General features: G+C 54.9%; 1 long non-coding RNA gene across 1 annotated transcript; it reads left to right on the top strand.

The window, feature by feature from the left end:
• The first annotated feature begins 7,743 nt into the window (after positions 1–7,743).
• On the top strand, positions 7,744–19,977 carry LOC147574265 (uncharacterized). Its single transcript, XR_015244067.1, has 4 exons — positions 7,744–8,004; positions 13,438–13,599; positions 18,929–19,078; positions 19,515–19,977. It is a non-coding gene; the product is annotated as an uncharacterized LOC147574265 (long non-coding RNA).
• Positions 19,978–22,680: the final 2,703 nt, after the last annotated feature.

Genomic DNA, 22,680 nt, shown 5'->3' with positions numbered 1-22,680 from the left:
GCCGGGCCAGCGGGGGGTGGAGTGAAATGTGGCTCAGAAGGAACAGCGCATTTAGCAAAGCAGTTTGCAGAAGGCATGTGTCCTTCGAGTATTTTTATCTTTAGCACTCATACGTCTAGCAGAGTCTGGCTGGCTCCGTATTGCTACCAGGAAGGAGGGCAGAAGTGGCTGGATTTTAAAGCAGATGGCCCCTGGGTGCAGAGGACCCTTGCCTCCCACCCCCCACCACCAACGGAAGCCTGCCCAGGACCCCCCATCCCCACCAGGAAACTGGCCAGCAGGGCAGACTCCGCGGCCCCCTGGCCCCGGGGAGAGGGGAGACGGTCTGCCAGCCCCCAGTCCATCCCCCCTGCTCAGGAGCTCAGCTCTCCATCATCCTTGGGTCTGGGCTCAGCCAGTGAGAGGCCTCTCCCCGGTTTCCCCACATGTATGCATGGATGGCGTTTTCCACCGTCCCTGAGCTGGCAGAAGGGCTGGGCATGTGCCCTGTGGCCCGCTGGCTGATCGCAGACAGGCCGATGGATTTCGAAAGCTGTTTAATCCCTGGGTTCTGACGCACCCAGTTCACCACCAAGCAGGATCTAGTGCCCACGGATCTGATGTCAGAGGGCGGCCCTGGCACCGCTCCATCCTTCCTGCCCACATGGCAGCGTGGCGGAGCCGATGGAGAGAAGTGGAGCCCCAGAGCCTTCTCTTGAATCACAACCATTTTGCTTCCCACCAGGCCTGCAAACCTCAGCACCTTCTAAAAAATGACTAATAGCACAGAATGAGAATGATCACGCAAAGACTGATAGCAAGGAATGATAACCAGGAGCTAGCGAGTGACGAGAGCCAATAAGCGAAACATTACGACTTTGTGTTTATTTTGAAACAATAATAAATGTATTTAGGCAGCGGGAAGAAACTGGAAAAGCTAACAGTGCCTATCTTTAGAAATTTATCATTCAGCAAATATGCATTGCACACCTACTGTTTGTCAGACTGTTGTTTCAGGTGCCGCGTTATAATGGGAAAGGACAAAACCCTCAGGAATCTTATATTCTAGAGAGTTAACAGAAAAGAACAAATTCCTTGGTTCAATGAATACTATTTTTAAGGGGTGACAAATGCAACGGGAAAGGGGTGGGGAGAAGGGATGTGGGGTACGGGGGTGGTACTTAAAAAAATTTTTTTTTAATGTTTATATTTTTGAGAGACAGAGTGCGAGCAGGGGAGGGGCAGAGAGAGAGGGAGAGACACAGAATCCGAAGCAGGATCCAGGCTCTGAGCTGTCAGCACAGAGCCCGACGCGGGGCTCGAACCCCTGAACTGCGAGATCATGACCTGAGCCGAAGTCAGCCGCTTAACTGACTGAGCCACCCAGGCACACCCCCCGCCCCCGGGGGTGGTCATTTTTAATTGATTTTTTTGAGCAGTTGTAGATTTACAGAAAAACTAAGACAGTGCAAACAGTTCTCCCAGACCACTCTTTCTACATAAAGTTTCTCCTCTTACTGACTTACAGGATATCTCACATTATAATGGTGCATTTGTTACCATTAATTACATAATTATTGACTAACATCTATAGTTTATTCAGATTTCCTTAGTTTACCTAATTTCCTTTGTTGTTGTTGTTGTTGTTGTCCTGGGAGTCCATCCAGGAAACTACCTTATACTTAGTTGTGTGTAGGACATAAATTCTTTCACATGGGAAAGTTGCCTCTTCCCCATTTGTTACTGTATCCAATCACTTATTTATAATGGACTCATGGATGTTTATTTTACATTTGGGTTATAATCCAGTGGTATTTCATTTTGTCGCCCAAATTGTTCTAGCTTCGGCTGCTGGGAGCTCTTTCGCGTGGCTCTGGTGCCCTTTGGCATGTCCACCCTGCATTAGGTTTGTTTGTTTGTTAGCATTTCCTTACTTTCTGGCACTACGAGATGGTCCAGGCTGGTCTCGTGTATCTCCACACACAGCCGTAGAATTGGCCATTTCTCAAGAATCCCTGGTTCCTTTTACTGGAGACGATGAGAAATATCTGGGCATGAGGGGTGTTCTTTAACTTTTAATTTGGTAGTTAATGAAAGTTTCTCCAAAGGTAACGTATGAGTGAAAACCTGAAGAAGGTGAGGAGCAAATCATGGAGACACCGGCTGGAGGGAGCAGGGGGTGGGGCCGAGCACTCCAGGGAGAGGAACCACAAGTGCAAAGGCCCTGAGGTAGGCACGTGCATTGTGTATACAAGGAACAAGGAAGCCAGTGTGGCTAGAGCCAGATGAGAGGCGCAGGGGAGGATATGGGAGAGGTGGGGGAGATGCAGATGGGGCAATCACAAAGGACTGTGGCTTTTCCCCAGATTAATCAGGGTAGGGGCAGGCAAGTGACAAAATATAACTTTTTTTTTTTTTTTTTTTTAAATTTTTTTTTTCAACGTTTATTTATTTTTGGGACAGAGAGAGACAGAGCATGAACGGGGGAGGAGCAGAGAGAGAGGGAGACACAGAATCGGAAACAGGCTCCAGGCTCTGAGCCATCAGCCCAGAGCCTGATGCGGGGCTCGAACTCACGGACTGCGAGATCGTGACCTGGCTGAAGTCGGACGCTTAACCGACTGCGCCACCCAGGCGCCCCATAACTTTTTTTTTTTTTAATGTTTATTCACCTTTTGAGAGACAGAGTATGAGCAGGGGAGGGGCAAAGAGAGAGGGAGACAGAGAATCCGAAGTGAAGCAGGCTCCAGGCTCTGACCCATCAGCACAGAGCCCGATGCGGGACTCGAACTTAACGAACAAGGAGATCATGACCTGAGCTGAAGTCAGACGCTTAAGCGACTGAGCCACCCAGGCGTCCCTAATCTAACTTATTTTTTTTTTTTCAACGTTTTTTTATTTATTTTTGGGACAGAGAGAGACAGAGCATGAACGGGGGAGGGGCAGAGAGAGAGGGAGACACAGAATCGGAAACAGGCTCCTAGCCATCAGCCCAGAGCCTGACGCGGGGCTCGAACTCACGGACCGTGAGATCGTGACCTGGCTGAAGTCGGACGCCCAACCGACTGCGCCACCCAGGCGCCCCATAACTTATTTTTTAATAAAATCCCTGGTCACTGTGCTGGGAATAGAGTGAAGGGGCCGAGGGCAGATGCCACTGTGATGATGTTGGCTTAGATCAGGTCATGGCGACGGAGGCAGGTGAGGGACTAATTCCAAGGCAGAGTGACAGCATTTTCTGATAGACTGGATGCTGGGTGAGAGCTGGAAGGACTGTGCTAAGGTTTGCCCGATTCTGGAAGAAGGCAGTTGGGGGGGGGGCAGGCTGGAGGAGGAGCAGGTTTGGAGGGATCCTGGGAGCTCACACTTTGGACACATTAGTTGAAACTCCCCTCCTGCACCCAGTCTGGAGTTCAGGGCAGAGGGTGGGCAGGAAGTATGAAATGGGACCAAGGCCCGGGTGAGAAGCAGGCCCCCGCCTCCCGGCCCTCTCCCCTGGCACAGGTGCCCTCCAGGCAGTGGGTTTAGGGTCGTGTTGTGTGGACGCCCTCAGCCAGAGCTGAACAGAGGCCCAAGGAGCCGGCTCTCAGTCGTGAGCAGATAAAGGAAGCTTTGAGCAACCTAGCCCCAGATCCCAGCCAGTGCTCGGTCAGCTCCCAAAGAACCCCGGGCTTTGCTTACATCAGGATTTACCCTTACATCTGGGGCCCTGAGCATGGAAATGCCCTAAGTGGAGAATGGGTTTTGGGTTTTCTCTCCAGCAGGACGCCTCCCAAGGTGGGACTTGGGGGCCATATCTACTTTTGCCCAGCCTCTGGGCGCCTGGCCGGTCATCAGCAATGCAGAGTAAATGGAGGACATATTCTTGAGGGCAGCCTCCCTAGTCTGTGGGAGGTGACGGCATGAGGTCACTGGACTCCTGAAACAGGAAAAATGGAGGTGGGGCCAGGGAGAAGGGCAGAAAGGAGGAGAGGTGAGGTGATAAGAGGAGAGGGAGTTCTGAGGGAGAGACAGGGGAGATATAGGGAGGCTGGCAGGCCTGGGCCCATCTCGGGGTTCTTAGGCTGACGAATGGGAACCATCAGTAGGGCCTTCCTGCCTCCCCGCTTTTGCTCACCCCCACGTGGGCCCATCAGCAAACACTGTGGGCCCCGCCCTCATGATGCATGCAGTCAGACCACCTCCCACCACCCTTCCTGCCTCCACCCTGGTCAGGGCACCACCTTCTCTGACTCGTACTTCTATAAGCGCCTCCCCCATGCCCCATGCCCTGTTTTCACCCCTACAGTCTGTTCTCAGAGCAGCCAGAGCGATCCTTCTAAGACAAAACAAGATCAGGCCATCCCTCCAGAAACCCTCACAGGCTCTCCCCACCAGCCCCAGAGTGGAAAGACCTCCCCTCAGCCCTGTTCAGCCTTCCCTCTACCTTCTGGTCCTCACTCCAGTCCTCATACACTGGCCTCCTCATTGCTCCTCTGACGCACTAAACATTGCTTGCCTCAGGGCCTTTGCACTTGCTGCGGCCTCTACCTGGACCATTTCCCCCAGCTCAGATGTCACCTGCTCAGAGGCCATCTCTGACCACCCTATCTGAAATAGACTCCCTCCCGCCACTGTCACTCACCACTCCCTTTACCCAGTTTGGTTTTTCTTAAGATTTATCCCCACTTTATATATATTTGTATGTCTTCTCTACTAGAATTATTTTGCCCAGCAATGTATCCCCAGCACCTGGAACAACCCCCAGACAGGTAGGTCTTCCCTACACATTTGTCAGATAAATGAATAACCATCTCTCACCTCCTAGGGGTGGCTCAGGCCGCCCTCTTCGGGTACAATGCACCTGGCTCTCACAAGTTCTCGGAGCTACACAGAACCTGCTAAACATGGGAAGGAAACCCACCAAAACCTCAACGGAGCCAGCCACACCCTCTGTCCATCTGCGATGCCACCGTGCCTTCCCCATTCCCTTCCGCAGGGCTGAACCTGACACCTTCCTGATGCCTGCACTAGACAGGCCCCAGGTCCTTCCAGGACACTGTCCCCTTGCTCATGAGCTCAAGGCCCCAGAAGGTCTCTGGCCTTGTCTCTTGTGTCACCACGAGCCATAGGGATGCAAAGCAATCTTGCTAACAAGTATGTCTGAACTGCTCCCTCCCCTGCTTAAATCCCTTCTCCAGTCCTCAGGATAAAGACCAAAGTCAGGGCACCTGGGTGGCTTAGTCCGTTAAGCGTCCAACTTCAGCTCAGGTCATGATCTTACGGTCCGTGAGTTCAAGCCCCACTTCGGGCTCTGTGCTGACAGCTCAGAGCTTGGAGCCTGCTTTGAATTCTGTGTCTCCCTCTCTGTCTGCCCCTCCCCTGCTGGTGCGCGCGCGCGCTCTCTCTCTCTCAAAAATAAATAAACATTAAAAAAAAAAAAAAAAAGCCCAAAGTCCCATGTGTCTGCCTCCAGCCCCTCGGCCTCTCCAGGCTAACCCCCCAGTTTTCCTTCCTCTGTGTGCCTGTTGGGATCAGCCCCGACACCTGCCGCCTTCCCCTCGCCCTACCGACAGGCCCTCCTGTCTGCAGCCCTCTTCTTGCAGGATGGCAATTAATTGTGTTATTACCACTGACTTTCCATTTTGAGTTCTTGGGGAGCAGCCTGGCTGCTGGGCAGGGCGAGCCCGCTGCTCTGTTACGTGTTTATCAGGAGCAGCTGTGGTGGGTGAGATGGGGCCGGTGGAAGCCGTGGAGAGACGCAGGTCCCCTGGTCTGTCCCTTGGCACCACCGCTTCCGACCTGGCCTCAAACCCTAAACTCCATGAGGGGGGACCTGGGTCTCTGGCTCAGGGTCTGATACAGCAGAGGCTCTTGGGAAATGTCCGTTGATTGGTCGAATGACTGACTCTAAATAGTAGCTCTGAGTGATTTTTTTCCCTTTTCTGCATTTCTGTATTTTCCTATTTTAACTTTTTTCTTTTTTTAAGAGTGAGAGAGAACGAACATGAGTGGAGGAAAGAGACAGAGGGAGAGAGAGAGAACTCCAAGCAGGCTCCGCGCGGTGAGCACAGAGCCCGAAGCAGGGTTCGATCCCACGAACCATGAGATCATGACCTGAGCCGAAATTGAGAGTCGGACGCTTAACCAGCTGAGCCACCCAGGTGCCCCTGTATTTTCCTATTTTAAAAAATCATGTACGCCCCTCACTTTTTGAAATGAAACTACGGGGCGCCAGAGTAGCTCAGTTGGTTAAGTGTCTGACCCTTGGCTTCAGCTCAGGTCATGATCTCGTGGTTTGTGAGTTTGAGCCCCGAATTGGGCTCTGTGCTGGTGGTGCAAAGCCTGCTTCGGATTCTGTCTCCTTCTCTCTCTCTGCCCCTCCCCTGCTTGCTCTCTCTCTCTCTCTCTCAAAATAAATAAACATTAGAAAAAGTTTTTTAATAAAAAACAAAAACTTTACCTTGCAAAATCATTCTTTTATTAAAATGTCGATTAAGGAGCACCTGGGTGGCTCAGTCGGTTAAGTGTCCGACTTCGGCTCAGGTCATGATCTCACGGTCCGTGAATTCGAGCCCCACGTCGGGCTCTGTGCTGACAGCTCAGAGCCTGGAGCCTGTTTCAGATTCTGTGTCTCCCTCTCTCTCTGACCCTCCCCCGTTCATGCTCTGTCTCTCTCTGTCCCAAAAATAAATAAAAACGTTGAAAAAAAAAATTTAAAAAGGAACTCTTCCTGTATCATCCGAAGCCGAACAGACAGACAGATGCACGCCCCGGGCCCCCCTCATAAGTATGTACCCGACAGAAATGTGTCCATAGAGTCACGAAGACAGGAACTAGAATATTCACAGTGACACTATTCATGACAGCCAGGAACTGGAACCTACCCAAATGTCCATCAACAGTAGAACAGGGGAAAATGTTAAGTCACATGGAGGCAAGCTACCGGTAATGAGAGCAAATGCCCTATATATATGGGTGAATGTCACCAACATAATCTTGAGGTGGGGTTGGGAGTCGGGAGACAGGTCCCTCTGGGGGTGGCGAGGGCGTCCCGAGGGGGCTTCTGCGTACCGGTTCCCCGGGGAATGCTGAGCTTGTACACTTCCGACTTATGCGATTTTCCGTATGTAATCTTCTATATGTATATTTAACTCCAATAAGAAAAAAATTAAGGAGAAGAAAAAGACATGCACCCTGGAGCAGGTTAACCCCACCTGTTTTTTCTGTGCAAAGGGAGGTGGTGGGCAGATGTCTACCGTGCCTGTGCTGTGCTTGCCCCTCATTGGTGCCACCAGACTTTCTCTCCCCCCGCCCCCATTTCTGAGACTCCCCAAGCTCCAGACTGGGGATTCTGGCTCCGTGAAGCCTCAAGGATGCCGGGAGCTCTGGGGTCAATTCCCAAGGTAAATGCCACCGTTACAGTTTAGGCCCTAGAAGCGGGCCTGGGGCTATCCCTCCCTGGCTGCCTTACCCTGGGCGGCCCTGCCACCAGCTGTCACAAGCCATGAGCTGGGAGGCAGGGCTTGGGGGACAGGCTTGGCGTGGGAGGTCAGAGTGCAGGGGTATGGGCTGCGTGGGTCCCCGGATTACGTCCACGGCCTCTCTGCACCTTGGGCCTTTGGGTGAGGCTGTGTTCGCCTTGGTGCCTCCCGCCCCACCCCCAGCAGAGAACACCTGCGTCTCCTCCACTCGCGGGCAAGGGCAGCCCAGGGGCCCCATGTGACCTTGCGCCTCGCCCCCAAAGATCCCCGCGGGTTGGGGCTTTGGGAGGCTAGGTTGCCACAGTCAGGGACCGAGGAGGGTGACCCGGTGAGGGGCGCAGATGAAGCACTGCCCTCTGGGGCCGGGCCAGGCACGGTTATTTATAACCACGGGTCGCCTTACCTCCTGACCTTCAGCTGGGGCCCGGCGAGCCGCAGCGATTAGCATCTCCTGCCGCCCATTATGAACAAACACCCCTGTGTGCCCGCCCCGGGCCCTGCAGGAAGCAGGATGTTGGCCGGAGCTGGTGCCCCGTGGCTCCCTCAGGTGAACCCGCCACGTGTGAGTTGGGAGAGGTGGGTGCGTTTGGGGGAAAGGTGTGAGAAATACTCAGAACTACTCTCGTCCCGTGGTCAACTTCCCAGGTTGAAAATGTTGGTCTGCTCTGGGTGGCAGTTTTGTTTATAAGAGGGGGCTCCCCAGCCTTGTCTGCTCAGAGGGCTCCCTCCTTTAGTGGGAAGGAGGCAGCCCCGAGACTGGACCCCCTCCCCCCACACAGTCCCTGGAATCACCTAAGATAAACTGCACGCCCCCGCAGCAGTGGCCCCTCGTTCCTCCGTGCAACCGAGGCTCTGGGGAGCAAGTGACTGGCCCAAGGTGACACGGCCACCCATGGCAGATCCCCCACTGCTGGCCGATGGGAAGCAGCTGGGCACCAGGCCCCCTGATTATGACAAAGGAGGCTGGGGTGGGGAGGGCCTATCCATTCATGCGATACAGTTTTGCTGAGCACCTGCTAGGTGCCAGGCGCAGTTCCAGGCAGAAATGCTTCCCCCTGTGGAGCTGATGGTCTAGGGCACAAAGGCAGTGCCTGGAGCCACAGTCCAGGCAGCTGTTGCGGGTCTTGAGTCCCGAGGAGGGAAACTGAGGCAGGGGACAAGAGGGCTCAACAGTGGGTCCCCTCCCCCTGTGCAGCTTCGAGTGACCCGCACCCAGGGCAGAGGGCGAACGTCTCGCACAACACCCGGTCTTGGCAGTCATCCTGGAGGAATGGTTCTGCCGTGGGGCTGGTTCTGCCCAGGGAAGGGAAGAACTGAGTCAGGAGGTCTGTGGGGGCTGGCGGTGAGGGAGGGAGGAGCCTGGGTGCTTCCTTCCTTTTCCACCCTGCTCTCAGGCATTTTGAAATACTTGGAAGGACTTCGGCTGTGTGGCTTGACCATCCCCTTGCCCTCTCTGGGCCACAGTTTCCACAAATAAGATTGAGGGGGGTCAGCTGGGATGAGCCGTTTCGGCTCTGGCTGCCTGGGGTCCTGGTCTAGGGACACAGAGACTCTCCACTCCGAGTCCGGCTCCGTCTGTGAGTGTTCCTCTCGGCTGGAAGGGGCCCAAGGGCACAGGCCGGGGGTGAAAGTCAGGAATGGCCAGCTCTGAGCGGCTTGTGGTGGCCGGGAACCCAAGCAGTGTGTCAGGAGATGCCGTGTGGGCACACGCATGTGTGCGTGCAGCCACACGTGGGTTCAGAGTGTGCTTTTGTGGGTAAGTGGCTGAGTAAAAGACTCTATACATGGAGAGGGAGTGGGTATCTCGGTGTGTGTGTGTGTAGGACGGTTTCCGTGGGAGCAGAAAGGGGAGAGTGTGTATACAAGTGTGCGGGGGGGGTGGGGTGGGCAAGTCACACGTACCTAGGTCCAGGTATGTACGTGGAGGTGTGTGTGTGTGTGCGTGTGTGTGCGTGTGTGTGTTGTGTTGGAGGAGTGGAGGAGTGTCTCAGAAGCTGGGGTTGGCTTGAGGCAGGGAGTGAAAGCCTGGAGGGGCCTCTCCCTCGCTCTGTAAACCCCCTCTGCCCACATGGTCAGCCTGTGGCTGACAGGCCCTGACCAGTCCATGAACTCAGGGTCTGGAAGAGTCAGCGGCTTTTCCAACCTCTTTGCCAAATGGGATGTCAGCACGGGGGCGGAGGTGGGGGGGGGTGTGCTGCAGTCTGGGGAAGGTGGCAATGACTTCATGACAACTGGCTGCAGAGCAGCTGGGGGGAAGGGGCGGTGGGGAGCCGGGGCCTGGCTGGGACGAGGAAACCTCCCGGGGATCCTCTACTGGGTGGAGGAGGCAGCTCAGCCACAGGCCCACGCTTCCTGGGGACACTTTGGTTGTTTTGAGCGGGGGGGAGCTGTGGCTACGCCAAGGCCTCGTGGGAAGGTGGGAGGGGGACCTCTTGAGCGAGCCCCCTCCAGGGGCGTTCATGCATAATCCCATAGACACTTACAGCAACCCCCGTGAGTTAGGGACTCTTATTCCTATTTTGCGGATGAGGAAACTGAGGCTCAGACAGGCAAAGGGACGTGTCTGAAGCCACATGCCAGAGGAAGTGGTGGAAATGGCCTGGGAACACGGGTTGTATTTCCTAGTCTCTGCCCCAGAAACAGAGGATGATGGGGGACAGGGAGTCCTTCACGTCGGCTCCTTTGTGGATACCTTGAAGTTCAGGGATGGGACCTTCCCGGAGTCCTCAGACCCAAGGCTCCTTATCCCCCCCAAAGGGCCTCCTTCTTGGGGAGGCTTTCCACACACTTGTCCACAATTGAGGGGGTGACAACACCCATAACCACGCAGGGGGGCCACCACGAGTAAATGGAAGCCTTTGCCAGTGGCAGACCCTTTCTCTGAGCACAGGCCAGAGGTCAGGCCCTATTTCAAGCAGAAGACCTTGGTATAGACCAGGTGGCCTTGACTCACAGGGATCAGACTTGCTTGGCTCCTTTGTGGGGTTGGAGGGGCCCCGAGATCACAGACACGGGGGTGGGTGCGAGCACTGTCTTTGTGCCCAGAAGCTGAGATCAGCTTTTGGGGCGCTCTTTCTTCAGCCATTTACTAGTTTCTCATAATAATAATAACCACCCCTGCCCAAGCTTTATAGTCCACAAAATACTTTCACAAACACTCTCTCACTCAATCCTCACGAGGAGTCAGTATACCCATTTTACAGAACAAGGAACGGACGGACGCTCAGGGAGGGAGCTTTTGGGACTAGTCTCAGATCACAGGCCGGAACGTGGCCGATGTTCCGGGTGCCTGAGGCTCTGTCCAGATGGGATTCAAAGGGGCATGGGGACAGCCAGGCCGCACCAGTGACCAGCACAGTGACCAGACAGCCTGAGAGCTGTGTCAAGACCAGTCCTCAGCCTCCCTTCCAGCGAACACTGGGGCTGGGGGTGGGGGGAGGACGGAAAGCAGCAAAGTGCTGCATGGGAGCGGGAGAGGGTAGTGGTGGGGGGAGGGGGTTCCCTGCTGACCTTGGTCCTTGGGCCCAGGTGGGGACTGCAAGGGCCCAGTGGTTCCTGGAATGTGAGCCCACGGACCGGGTGCCCACTGCCAGCTGTTGCCATGTTCTCATCTGTTTGTGGCAAAATGAGAAAAATAAGGACAACATAGTGAGGTTTTCACAGAGCCAGACCCACTCGATGTGAAGCAAGGCCCTTTCACTTGTACTATATATTTTCATCTGTGTGCGTGCGTGTGCATGTGTGTATTTAAAAGGACCTTTCCTTTGACATTTTCTTTTAATGTCCCTAACTCAGCAAAATACAAACCTGGTGACCGTGTCAGATCCTAGGTTGTTTTCTGGAAATGTCAGTGTCCTGAGAAATCTGACGGATGGGAGCCACTGGGCTAGCTCTGGTCCTAGGTGAGACCCGGAGTGGAGGGAGTTGTGTTTTCCCTGAGGGACGATGTCTCAATGGCTGGAAAAACCCCGAGAGCGGAGAAGAGGTTGGGGTTCCTGCCCAGACAGCCCTCACAGCCCCGGAGCCCAGGCATCCCCAGGAAACCCTAGCAGAAGGAACATCTGAGTAGCCGCACAGGGAATTCTGAGAAAGGCCACAGGGCCGGTTCCCCGTGCCACACGCCCTCAGCCTCTTCTCTGACCTGGAGCTGGGAGGAAACATTCCCTTACCGCTCACCCCTGCCTCCCCCAGCCCCCCAAGGCCGGCTCCAAAATAGCCCAGGCCCGGAGGAGACGTCATAGGGCCGGCTGGCTGCCTGCCCCTTGGAGAGGACAAATATAGAGGGACATCGGACACCGACAGGAGACCCGGGACCTGGGCAGTCCCGTGGCTGGGGCGGCGTCTGCCCCCTCCTAGCCCTGCACCCACTCACAGGCGGCTGGGAGGCCAGCGCCTCCAGGCCTGGCCAACCCACCCTGGGACGTGTCCCAGCAAGCCCGGAGTGGAGCCGGAGGCCGGCCCCGGGGGGCACCGGGCAGAGCTGGGTGTGTCCATGGGGACACGTCCTCTGTCCGGGGGTCTCAAAGCACTTTTATAAGCGTCATTGCCCACAGGCCCCTCCCAGGAGCGGGAGACAAGAGGAACCGGGGTGTGTCCCAGGTGGAACCACCCCTGCCCTGTGTTCTTTCCAGCTTCCGAAGGAGGCCAAGGCTATAAACTGGGGGGGCGGGGGGGGGGGCGGAGAGGAGATCAGGCGTCCAGGCCAAACCCCAATAAACTGCTGGTTGAATCGAATTGCAAATAATTAGTCCTGATCGCCAAAGCTGCCTCCACCCTCCACTCCCGGGAATTAAAGGTCAAAGGGCAGAGCTGCTGACGCAAATGTCAGGGGAGACTCGAGATTGGGAACAGCTGGGCTCCTGCTCCCGGCTCAGCTGCCCGAGGTCGCCGGCCCCCAGCGCCCTGGACACGGTGTCCCCCCACCGGCTGGGCCCGTGGCGCTCCCGGCGCCCTCAGGGAAGGGGGTTCCTCCGCTCCCTCTCCTCTTCGGGCTCTAAGGTCCCCAGAACTTGACGGGAGGTAAATCGGAAATTCCCGTGGTGTTGCCAGATGCCTGGGAACCTGGGGACAAGCAGCAGCTCAGAGTCTTGTGAGCCTCCCCTCCCACGCCTAAAACAAGGCGAAACCTCTGCCCCCTCTGCCCCGCTGCGTTCCCCTAGGTGGACCCTGTGGCACGCCCGCCCGCCGCACCTCCCTCTGTGCAGCAGTGGTGACCCCCAGCGGTCAGTGTGGGACTTGAACTTGGGCTCGGGCAGACCCCGCTGGGCAGCCTCAGCCCGGGGCTGGCAGCCGAGGGCTCTGGGGGTTCGATTTTGGTAAGGGGGGGGGGGGGAGGGGTTGCTGGTGTTTGGAGGTACTTTTGTACGCGTTGAACTTTCCTAATTATACTGGATCTCGCCCTGAATGTCCCACTATGAGCACATGAGCATCAACGTGTCTGAGAATGCACTATCATCTCGCCTTAAACCTGCCCCTCCTCCTGACTCTCCTGTCTATTAATAGCACCACCGCCCTCCTGTCCCTCGGGCTCCAAACCCAGGAGTCATCTTCCACTCCTGCCAGCACTGGGCTGGGTGCCTGGTCCGGCCCCTCCTCGCTCTGTGTTCCCTCTTCCATCCTTGATACTCATGGCCACTACCCAGTCAGCCGGCCTCTTACCTGAGTGACGGCTGCCCTCAGCAATGACGCTGGGCCAGACCTGGGTACGGGCCCAGCCCCCTCCACTGACTGGCTGTGTGGCCTTGGGCGAGGTACTGAACTTCTCTGAGCTCAGCATCCTCAGCTGTAAGATGAGGATAGTAATCACAGTGCCTGCCTCCTAGAGCGTTGCATGAGTTATATGATAGGATGGACGTAAATACCCTGCCACATAGGACATGCTCAGTGCACGTCAGCTGTCAGAGACCTTCCTTCAGTCCAACACCTCCATTTCACAGACCATGAACCCGAGGCCAGAGAGCTGGAATGAGAACTAGCATCTGGTGTTGCGTTCCAGGTGTCTTTACAGCATGCGGCAGAGCAGGGGGAGCGGAAGTTCCTGGAGTCTACAAGCTTCCCCACCACTGCCTCCGTCATCGCATTCCAGAACCCAGAACCAAAGGCCACCTCCTGAGTCCACTGGTCCCATCCACTGGCCTTTAGGGGCAGATCCACCTGGGTAAGTGTTGAGGTCACTCAGTCATAGCAGGGATCTTCTGGAATGAGACAACGCCAGGTCGCAACCAGTGGTCATGAGTCAGGGCGACCCATCTGCGAGCTGGTGAGGGAGGTTGCCCACCCTTAGGGCTGCTGGACATGCAGGGGCGTGGCCACACGGGGTTGGGGGGGGAGGGGGCGCCTCCCACTGCCCCGCCCTCACGTCTCTCTCCCAGCTCACACTCACCCCCAAGGGGTCCCCAAGGGGCCCTCACAGCAGGCACCCCCCCCAAGGGAAGTGGGCCGGCTGACTCAGCCGGCTTTCCATCCAGACCCGCTTTCTCTGGAGGCAGATACTCTTAACAGTCACTCCATGAATGAGCCCCTGGAGCCCATAAACTTGAAACTGAAGGTGGGAGCCTTCTTCTGGGGAGAGATTTTCAAGGGGGACTTTTACCCCCAAAGAGGCGGCAGACCATCCAGATTCAAATGTGGGCCTGTCCCAGAATCTCTGGACGCCTGCTGGGTAAGACAGTCGTTCTCCAGCGGGTGCGCGTCTGCTCCTGAGACATCTGGCAATGCCAGGAGACATTTTTGGTTCTCACAACAGCATGTGCTACTGGCATTTGGTGGGTAGAGGTCAGGAGGCCGCTAAATACAGAGAGGTCGCACAAGAGAGTCTCCTCCTGCCCCTCGTGTCCGGGGAGAGAGACCCTGGTCTCGGAGTCCTCTGTCCGCTGGGGAAGCCCCTGCCTCACCACTGCCTCGAGGGTTGAGGAAAGCAATGCAAACGTAGGACCCGGGGCCAGGCCCACCTCCTGCCCTGTGTTTGAAAAGGACCTTCCTGTCCCAAGGCCTTTTCTTGGCCTGGGACACCCTAGCTGTGCCCAGGTGGGCAGAGGTGGGATGGGCACACATCCCGACCACCCTCTCACCGTCACAGGAGAATTTTCCGCAATGCTTTTGGTGTTTCTGCTCTACCCTGCCTGGGGCGGAGTTTCTAGAACAGTCCATCCGGTGCTCACTTAAGCCTTTCAACAAAGAAAAAGCAGGCCATGGAAGGAGGAGCCCGCCCTCCTGGCATGTGAATTGTGTTGGAACCTGGGCACTCACCGTTTCTGCTCTCAAGCCTTGGGTCTCCCTCGGTCTCTTTGTGATCCATCCACCCGCCCCCTTCACTTGCACTTGGGGGGCAGAGAGAGGGGAGAGGACCAGAGGAAAAAATCCTCAGACTCAGCAGGAAGACCCCAGGCGGAGAGGAGGATTTGTGTCGGAGGAGCCCTGGGCAGAGGCAGGGGGATGACCAAGAAGACCTTTGAAGGTGGTGTGGAACTGAGGCCAGGAGCTGGCCAGCTCACTTCAGCTGGCACCTGCCCTTCCTTCAGCCTCGGCGGCCGTGGGGTCAAGTGTCTTCGCTACAAAAACTGTTCCCAAATAAGGCGCTGCCGTCTCCCCTGAGACGGGGCCGGGGTGCCCGGATCAGAACCCTTACCCCCTGGCCAGAGCTCTGCTTTGCTGGTCTACCTGACTCAGGTAGAATAGCCTATGGGATTGCATTCGAGGAGGGTGGGTCAGGCCAGTTGAAAGAGTGGGACCCTGTGGCCTTTCTGGGGGCCTCTTGCTGAGACTGGGGGATCCAGGGGATTCAAACCACAACCACCCCTCCCCTTCCCCCCACCTCTGGGTCTCAGCTTAAGGCACCTGTTCAATGTGGTGCGAGGAGGGAGTGGGTGTCGAGGGCAGACAGGGCACCACCACCTTCCAAACCCCAGCAAAGGTGTCAGGCTGGGATATCTGTCTGGAAGCCCAGCTGACCAGAGGGACAAGCCCAGACTTGCAGCTGTTCCTGAACAGGAAGCAGCCCGGGGGTGGGGGGGTGGGGGGGGCAAGCACTGAGGAAGGGCGGAGACCAGACCCAAGGACTTCAGACAGGCTGAGTACCAGTGAAAGGGCCTCACGAAAGGGTCTGGACCATTCTCCAGGTAGGAGCACTCTCCTGCCACAGGAGTCTCGTCTCTGAGGAAACGTTTTTGTCTTAAGTTGGAAATTCCTTGCTGATGGTGGGGCACCCCGACTTTTCCCTTTTCTTCTGTAGTTTTGCTCTGCTGCTGGCACGCCTGGGAAACTGCCCACCTCCTCCCAAGAGCCCCATGCTCCTGCCTTCCCAGGGGCGCTGAGGCTGTGGACCATCCCACCTCCGACATCTTCTGTGAGGGCTCCTTGGCTGGCCAGGGGCGTCCTGCCCAAGGTGTGCTCCCATCAGGAAAGTTCTGGGCTCTGGCCCCTAAGAAGGGCCGGGCAGCCTGGTGGCTGCTTCGAGAACCCTCATCCCTCTGGCTGTTCGCACTCGCATCCAGCTTTCGCATCCAGCTTTCCCGCCATTCTCCACAGCCACAAGGCTTCTGCCGTCCTCCCGCCCCCACCAAGCGTGGCTCCCAGGCCCTTCCTCCGGCTTTGCACTGGGCCTTCTCTGCTGCAGCTTTGTGCAGGAGGCTGGGCAAGGACGGAGGAGATCTGAACAGCATGCAGGTGATTAGGAGTGGTCTTCCTGACCCCAGTGGGGTGAGGGGCAGAAGCCACCTATGGAGTCTGTTGGCTGTGGTTTGGGACATTCATAACCACCTGACGAGGGCCCTGGAGCAACCCTGAACACTCTCAGGCATCGAACTCCCCAGGCCTGAGGATGGCAAATGCTGTCGCGAGATACCACTGTCCTCCAGACCCGTGTGTGTGTGTGTGTGCACGCACACACGCGTGCATGGGGGGCCCTCTGGTCTAGAGCACCTACAGGCCATGGCGGAGGCTGCAGCAAGGGACCTGGCTCCCAGCCCACCCAGGCTGGCCTCATCTCCTCCTTGGGCCTGCCCCCATTAAGCTTCAAGTCTCACTCTCCCCCTTGGCCACCAAGAGGACCCAACAGCTTCTTGCAACCACCTTTGGTGGTGGTGGTGCGGGTGGGAGCGGCCCTAGGCGGTCCCGATTCCTACCCTCTTTCTCCTGATGTTTAGAACCGTGGGGTGGAAAGGGATCCTAGAATTCATCTTGCCCAACCCTGTCATGTGACAGAAAACTGAGGGCCACCTGAAGCTGGTGGCTCCTCAGAGCAGTCTGAGACGGGGAGAGTCCGGGTTCCCCGGCACAAGGTCCCTCGTCTGGATGCCCAAGGGCCAACCCCAGCAGTGGTGTGGGCTTGGAGTCGGAGTCCAGCCACACAGCCCTCTTCCTCTAATCCTCACCCCCACCGCTCCTTTTCAGCAGCAGTTATAAAATCCAGGAAACAAATGTGGATTGATGGCCTATAAAGGGCTTAGTTAGTGCTGTGACCTGCTGAGTTATGTAACTCCCATTTATTATTGGCCTTGGCTGAAGTTTCTATTGAAGCAGCTCCCTAAGCTGACTCCGTGACATTTCCTTTAGCCTTATTCATAGGTGGCCACAGCAGAAATTCCTCTGTGACTTCAAAGGCCAACCATCAGTGGTGTGGATGCTTTCAAAAACCCCCTTCTTTAATCCCTTGGGCCAATGTTCCTCTCGCCCGTATGAACCCCCCCCGCTCACCTCAGCGGTGGGCCCACCTTGCCTTCCCTTCGGGTCCCCAGGCTGTGGGCTGCCTTGGTGGGGAGGCTGAGAAAAGGGGTTTTCCTTGACCCCGGTGAATGAAAGAGCAACTCAGGGCTGTTGAGAATCAAGAGGCAGCCTCGTAGAAAGAGCACTGAACTAAGGGTCGAGAGTTCTAGTCAGATCTCTGCTATCGGCGTTAACAGCCACTCTGGGCCTCAGCATGCTTGTTAGGAACGGGAAGTGTTTACCTTATCTGTACAAGGTGACCCCCCCAGTAGGCACCTTCCTTGGTCTGGGTTGGCCTGGGATGAGGGGCTGGCAGTCTTTCTCTGGGTGCTGACACACGCGAGGCTAATACCAATGTGATGCCACCTTGTGTTCGGAAGGGAGCAGAGCCCAGCCTCTCTTTCAAGGCAGCTTTCCAGAACAAGTTCATTTCCCATGCCCCCACCCCTTTTCTGCTCTGGGCGGGGGTGGGGGTGTGGGGGGGGGCGTACTGGGAAGCCAAGGACCTAATTGTCAACGCCCACTTCTCCTTTTCTCCCAGGTGATGCCAGAGAGGCCCCATGGAGAATCTCTCTGAAGGCTCACCTGCCATCCTAAAGTAGTCTCTTCCCAGGTTCAAGAAGGAAAAGATAGACACTCCAGGGAAGCACGGCACCCAGAGAACTCAACAATTTCTGTCTTCTTTTTATTTAAAAAAATAATTTTTTAAGTGTTTACTTATATTTGAGAGACACACACACACAGGGTGTGTGTGGTGGTGGGGGGGGTGGGGAGGCAGAGAGACCCAGACAGAATCGGAAGCAGGCTCCAGGCTCTGGGCCGTGAGCACAGAGCCCGACATGGGGCTCGAACTCAGGAGCCACAAGACCCGAGCCAAAGTCAGACGCCCAACCGACTGAGCCCCTCAGGTGTCCCTGTCTTCTTAGTTAAGACAATACTCCTCCCACTCACAGAAGTAATGCCTTGACGCCTCAGAGACAAACTGGTGCATCAAATGAAGCGGCTGGTTTGTACCTGGTGGTACAGGTTATAGGAATTCCCTCCATCAAGGGTCTGGCGGGGCCTGAAGGCTACTACTCATCCTCATAACTGAAACTGCACGTGGTGCAGATGACTTGCCCCTAGAGAGGTGTCACCTTGGAAGAAGCCTTGGAGTTCATCCAAGCCAAGCCACGGCTCTTAAAGGAAAACTGAGGGCCCAAGGCAGGAGATGACTTTTAATGGATCAAAGGGCAGAGAGGGGCTAGAATGAACAATTTTGTATTGCGACTTGGTTTTTGAGATGCTGACTTTGGGCTCACGTCGTATCACACCAGAGGGGTCTTTGGAAGAGAGGGCTGTCCCCGGGGCCCCAGAAACAGGGCCTCAATATGGGGCAGAATGGTCTGATAAACCCTCAGTTGGGCAAAGCCCAAGACTGGGTCTCTAGATCAACCCAGCTGCGCGGAGGCATCTGCCCAGTTTCTGCCAGGCTCCTCTAGGAAGGGCAAATGCTGGAGATGCCACTAAGCAGTGGCGTCTTTTCTGGTTAAAGACAAACCAAACTTCTGGGGTGCCTGGGTGGCTCAGGCCGTTGAGCATCCGACTCTTGATTCCGGCTCAGGTCATGATCCCAGAGTTGTGGGATCGAGTCCCGTGTCAGGCTCTGTGCTGACAGCATGGAGCCTGCTGGGGATTTTCTCTCTCCCTCTCCCCCGCTTGCTCTCTCTCTCTCTAAAATAATTTAAAAAGTTAAAAAAAATAAAATAAAAAAGTCAAACTTGCTCCTGTTTCCCTATTTACAGTCCCAGGTAACCTCCCCAAGACAGACATGTAGACTGCCTACAAAATAAAAAGCCTCTGTCCACAGAAGCAGAACAGGCCAACAACAGGTGGCAAAAGGCAGCAGCTGAAAGTTCGCTCTGGGACCTGTCCCTCACCCGGGCTAGCCAAAGGTAAGGGGAAGCATGCTCCATGAAAAAGGCCAACAGGGAAAGAAGCTGAGGCCTCAGTGGGCGAAGGATACAAATGCTGGTCTGTTAGTGGTACTTTACATTATCTCACTTAATCTCCAGCAATGCTGTGAATGAGGTATCATTATTTACAATACTCCGGATGAGGAAATTCAAGTCTTTGAAAGACTGCCCCACTCTCTTTGGGTATGTCTGCACTGGAATCGTCCTGCAAAAATCCTAACAGATGTGCATCTGATGTCGTGCATCTGATGTTAATATTTTGTTTAATTCTGTATGTCTGCTCCCAACCCGTGTATATGCGGGAACTGGGAATTTCATTCTTCCCATAAAGCAACAGATACTGGGAATAAGTATGTTTCGGTGGCATCCAAATGTCAACCTTACCACGGTTTTCATGCTTCGATCTGTCCCTCAGGGTGCCTGCACAGGATGAAATGAACTCTTCGATGCGAAAGAGAATATGGGTCTCCTCCGCTGTTGAATTTTCATGGAACACCCCTTGTCCTTAAATTGGGGAGGGCAGAGCAACAGAGAAAGGTATTCACCGAAAGGTCCGATGTAGGCCCATGTTACCTGTGCTTCCTAACCCACTTCTTTTAGGACAGACAACGTCTAGAACACTGCTGGACTGGAAATAATACGCTGCATTGGGGCACCTGAGTGGCTCAGTCAGTTGGGTGTCTGACTTCGGCTCAGGACACGATCTCACGGCTCGTGGGTTTGCGCCCCGCATTGGGCTCTGTGCTGACAGCTCAGAGCCTGGAGCCTGCTTCGGATTCTGTGTCTCCCTCTCTCTCTGTTCCTCCCCTGCTCATTCTCTGTCTCTCAAAAACAAATAAACATTAAAAAAATAATAATAATGAAATAAAGAAACAGAATGGGTAAGTGACTAGTGAAAGGTCACAAAATTAGGCAGCAGTAGACCCAGAATTCACACCCAGGTCTGGCTTGAGATCTGGTTCTTCTCTCAACACGCCTGCAGTGGCCTCGAGGGTGGAGTCGTCTGGTTACAGCCTCAGTGAAGACCCGAAGCCTTTACTTCTGTCAGCTGGACCTGTTTACCAATGGGCAAAGGGCCCCTCCCAGGGCCAGCCAGGCCTCTGGATCACCTCATTTACTTTTATGAGTAAACACCTTCAGAAAGTGCTATTAGATGTTACGCAAATGCAGGCTAGTCACGGTAACATCTGAAGGGTTGGGGCTTGTGTGTGTGTGTGTGTGTGTGTGTGTGTGTGTGTGACAAGATAGCCTGACCGAGTGAGTGGGAGACGAAATATCCCCTTTACACTCTTAAGGTAGCAGTAAGTTCAAAGTACCCTAAGCTTCCAGTATCCATGAATCAAAAAGTACAGAGTAATGGGCTGAGCCTGGGGTGATCACGCCTGCTGGCGGGTCACCATGTGCTGCTAAGAACCAGCTAAGAATGAATGAAGCTTTCTGCTCCTGGAAAACAGATGTGTCTGAATCCAGATGGGCTTGAGCTCCTCTCAAGCAGCTGTTCCCGATGGAAGGAACAGAATCACCCGATATCTGTTTTTCCAAATACTCCAATAGAACAGGACACTTCTGAGGGGAGAGGAAGAAGGAAGCAATTTCTGGAACAAGCTCACGGGTGAGCCTGGCCGTACCCCCCAGCCTGGCGGGGGGGGGGGGGGGGGCGGGGGCAGAGCTGCAGCTCCTACAGGAAGTTGCTGGTGCCCTAAGGCAGGGGCTTGGTGCTCTGCCTGCCTTTCCTTTGGGCCTCAACTCAGATCAAATCACAAGTACTTTTTGTCTGTGGCTGGGAGCCAGTGTTCTGCTGGGACATAAAGTCGAGGACTGTCGTCCTGATAAATTGGACATTTTAAGAAATTAAAACATCTGGGCCTCCCGGGGGACTGGGCAAAACCCTGGGTGTGCAGGCAGGTGGGTATGGTTGGTATTTGTACAGACAACAGACCAAGGCCAAAGAGCCAGAGTCACGGAAGCAGAGAGGGCTGGAGCCAGGGCTTTTTCAGATCACCTGGATACGCCACCCTCCTTTAACACGTGACAGACCGGAGGTCCGAAGGTGTTATTCCTCAGCAGAAGCCACACATCACACTTTACCTGCGACGCCTCACAGATGCCTGGGTCCAGGCCCAGCAGAGTCCAGTTCAGTATTCAGGGGTGGAGTTTTATGCCTTTATGAGTGTTTCTGGGGTGCCACGTTAAATAAAGTGACTTGCCCAGGGTCACCGTAGGGGTAGAGCTTGGACAGGTCTAGAGCCTTCTTTCCCACTGTATACCACCCAAGTCTCTAAAGGGAAGGAGTTTAAAACCGAACTGTGTTGGGGTGCCTGGGCGGCACAATCTGTTAAGCGTCCGACTCTCTGTCCCGGCTCAGGTCATGCTCTCCCGAGTTCCAGCCCTACACAGGGCTCTGCGGGGACGGTGTGGCACCTGCTTGAGATTCTGTCTCTCCTTCTCTCTGCTCCTCCCCAGCTTGTGCTCTCTCTCTCTCAAAATATATACATAAAAATAAAATAAAACTGAACTATATTATTATGAGTATTTAAGACATTCTGAGAAGTCCCTCACTACAAAATCTTTCCTAACAAATTGGCCACTGCAGAAAATTAAGCCCGTGCCCTTTGTGGTCACCAGGGCTCTCCTGCCTACACAGAATGGGAGAAGCCTGGGGGCCTGGTGAGGGCGAGCTCGGGGGCTTAAGCAGTCTCTCTCCACGAGGGCCCGAAAGACAGTTTCCCCACAGGGTGGGACTGCCGGCCACAGTTCCCGTGCTGAGGACAGTGTTCCGGTCCCGTTCCCCCAACAAAAAACTACAATGAATGTGTCCTTTCCTGTGCTGCTCCCTGGCTTCTCACCTGAAGCCTGGCTGGCTCAGTAAAATGACTGAATGAGGCTGAAAAGAATTCATCAGTTTCCAAAACAATGACTTGGCAGGCCCCGGAGGACTGAGGGGCAGTTGGGGAAGGTCCTGTCAAGCAGGAATGAGCCAGGCTATTAGTTATACTCCAGGGCATCCAACCTCAACTGGATGGATGGCTGTGCCTTCACCGAGTGAACTGTCCTGTTAATATGCTGATCGGGGCTACTTTTACCGTCACGTCAGAACCCCACATTTCTTGTAAACAAAATACACCGGATTGGACTGAATACCACTGCACTGAATGTGGGTTCACATCGTGCTACCACATGATTAGTTTTATAATCATCCTTCCTTCCAGAGTCTCTCCCAAGCAAATGGGTCACAAGTAAGCACACTGTATTATTAACATCTACATTACAGCCTGCCTCTCGTTACTGAGTCAACCTGGCAAATGGTATGCCTTGTATCATGTGTGGGTTGTTACTCAGCACGCCCACATTTCTAGAAAGCCCTATTGTCTATTACTCACATCTCATTTGAACATGTGAGCCGAGCAGACATGTTCTTCCTGCATTCCCCACTGCTCACCTTCAGTCAGTGTCAAAGGGTGACAGTCCTCACCCTCAGAAATGCCCTGTGTGATGGGGGGAGATGATTAGACTGTTGAATAAAAACCAAGTCCAGACCCCTAGGAAAGGCAAAAACAAAACAAAATACACTGGACCTCATA

The sequence above is a fragment of the Puma concolor genome, chromosome E1 (assembly GCF_028749965.1).
Source record: "Puma concolor isolate L17-30 chromosome E1, mPumCon1.1.hap2, whole genome shotgun sequence".
Lineage (NCBI taxonomy): Eukaryota > Metazoa > Chordata > Mammalia > Carnivora > Felidae > Puma > Puma concolor.
This window is presented reverse-complemented; position numbering and strand designations above follow the sequence as displayed.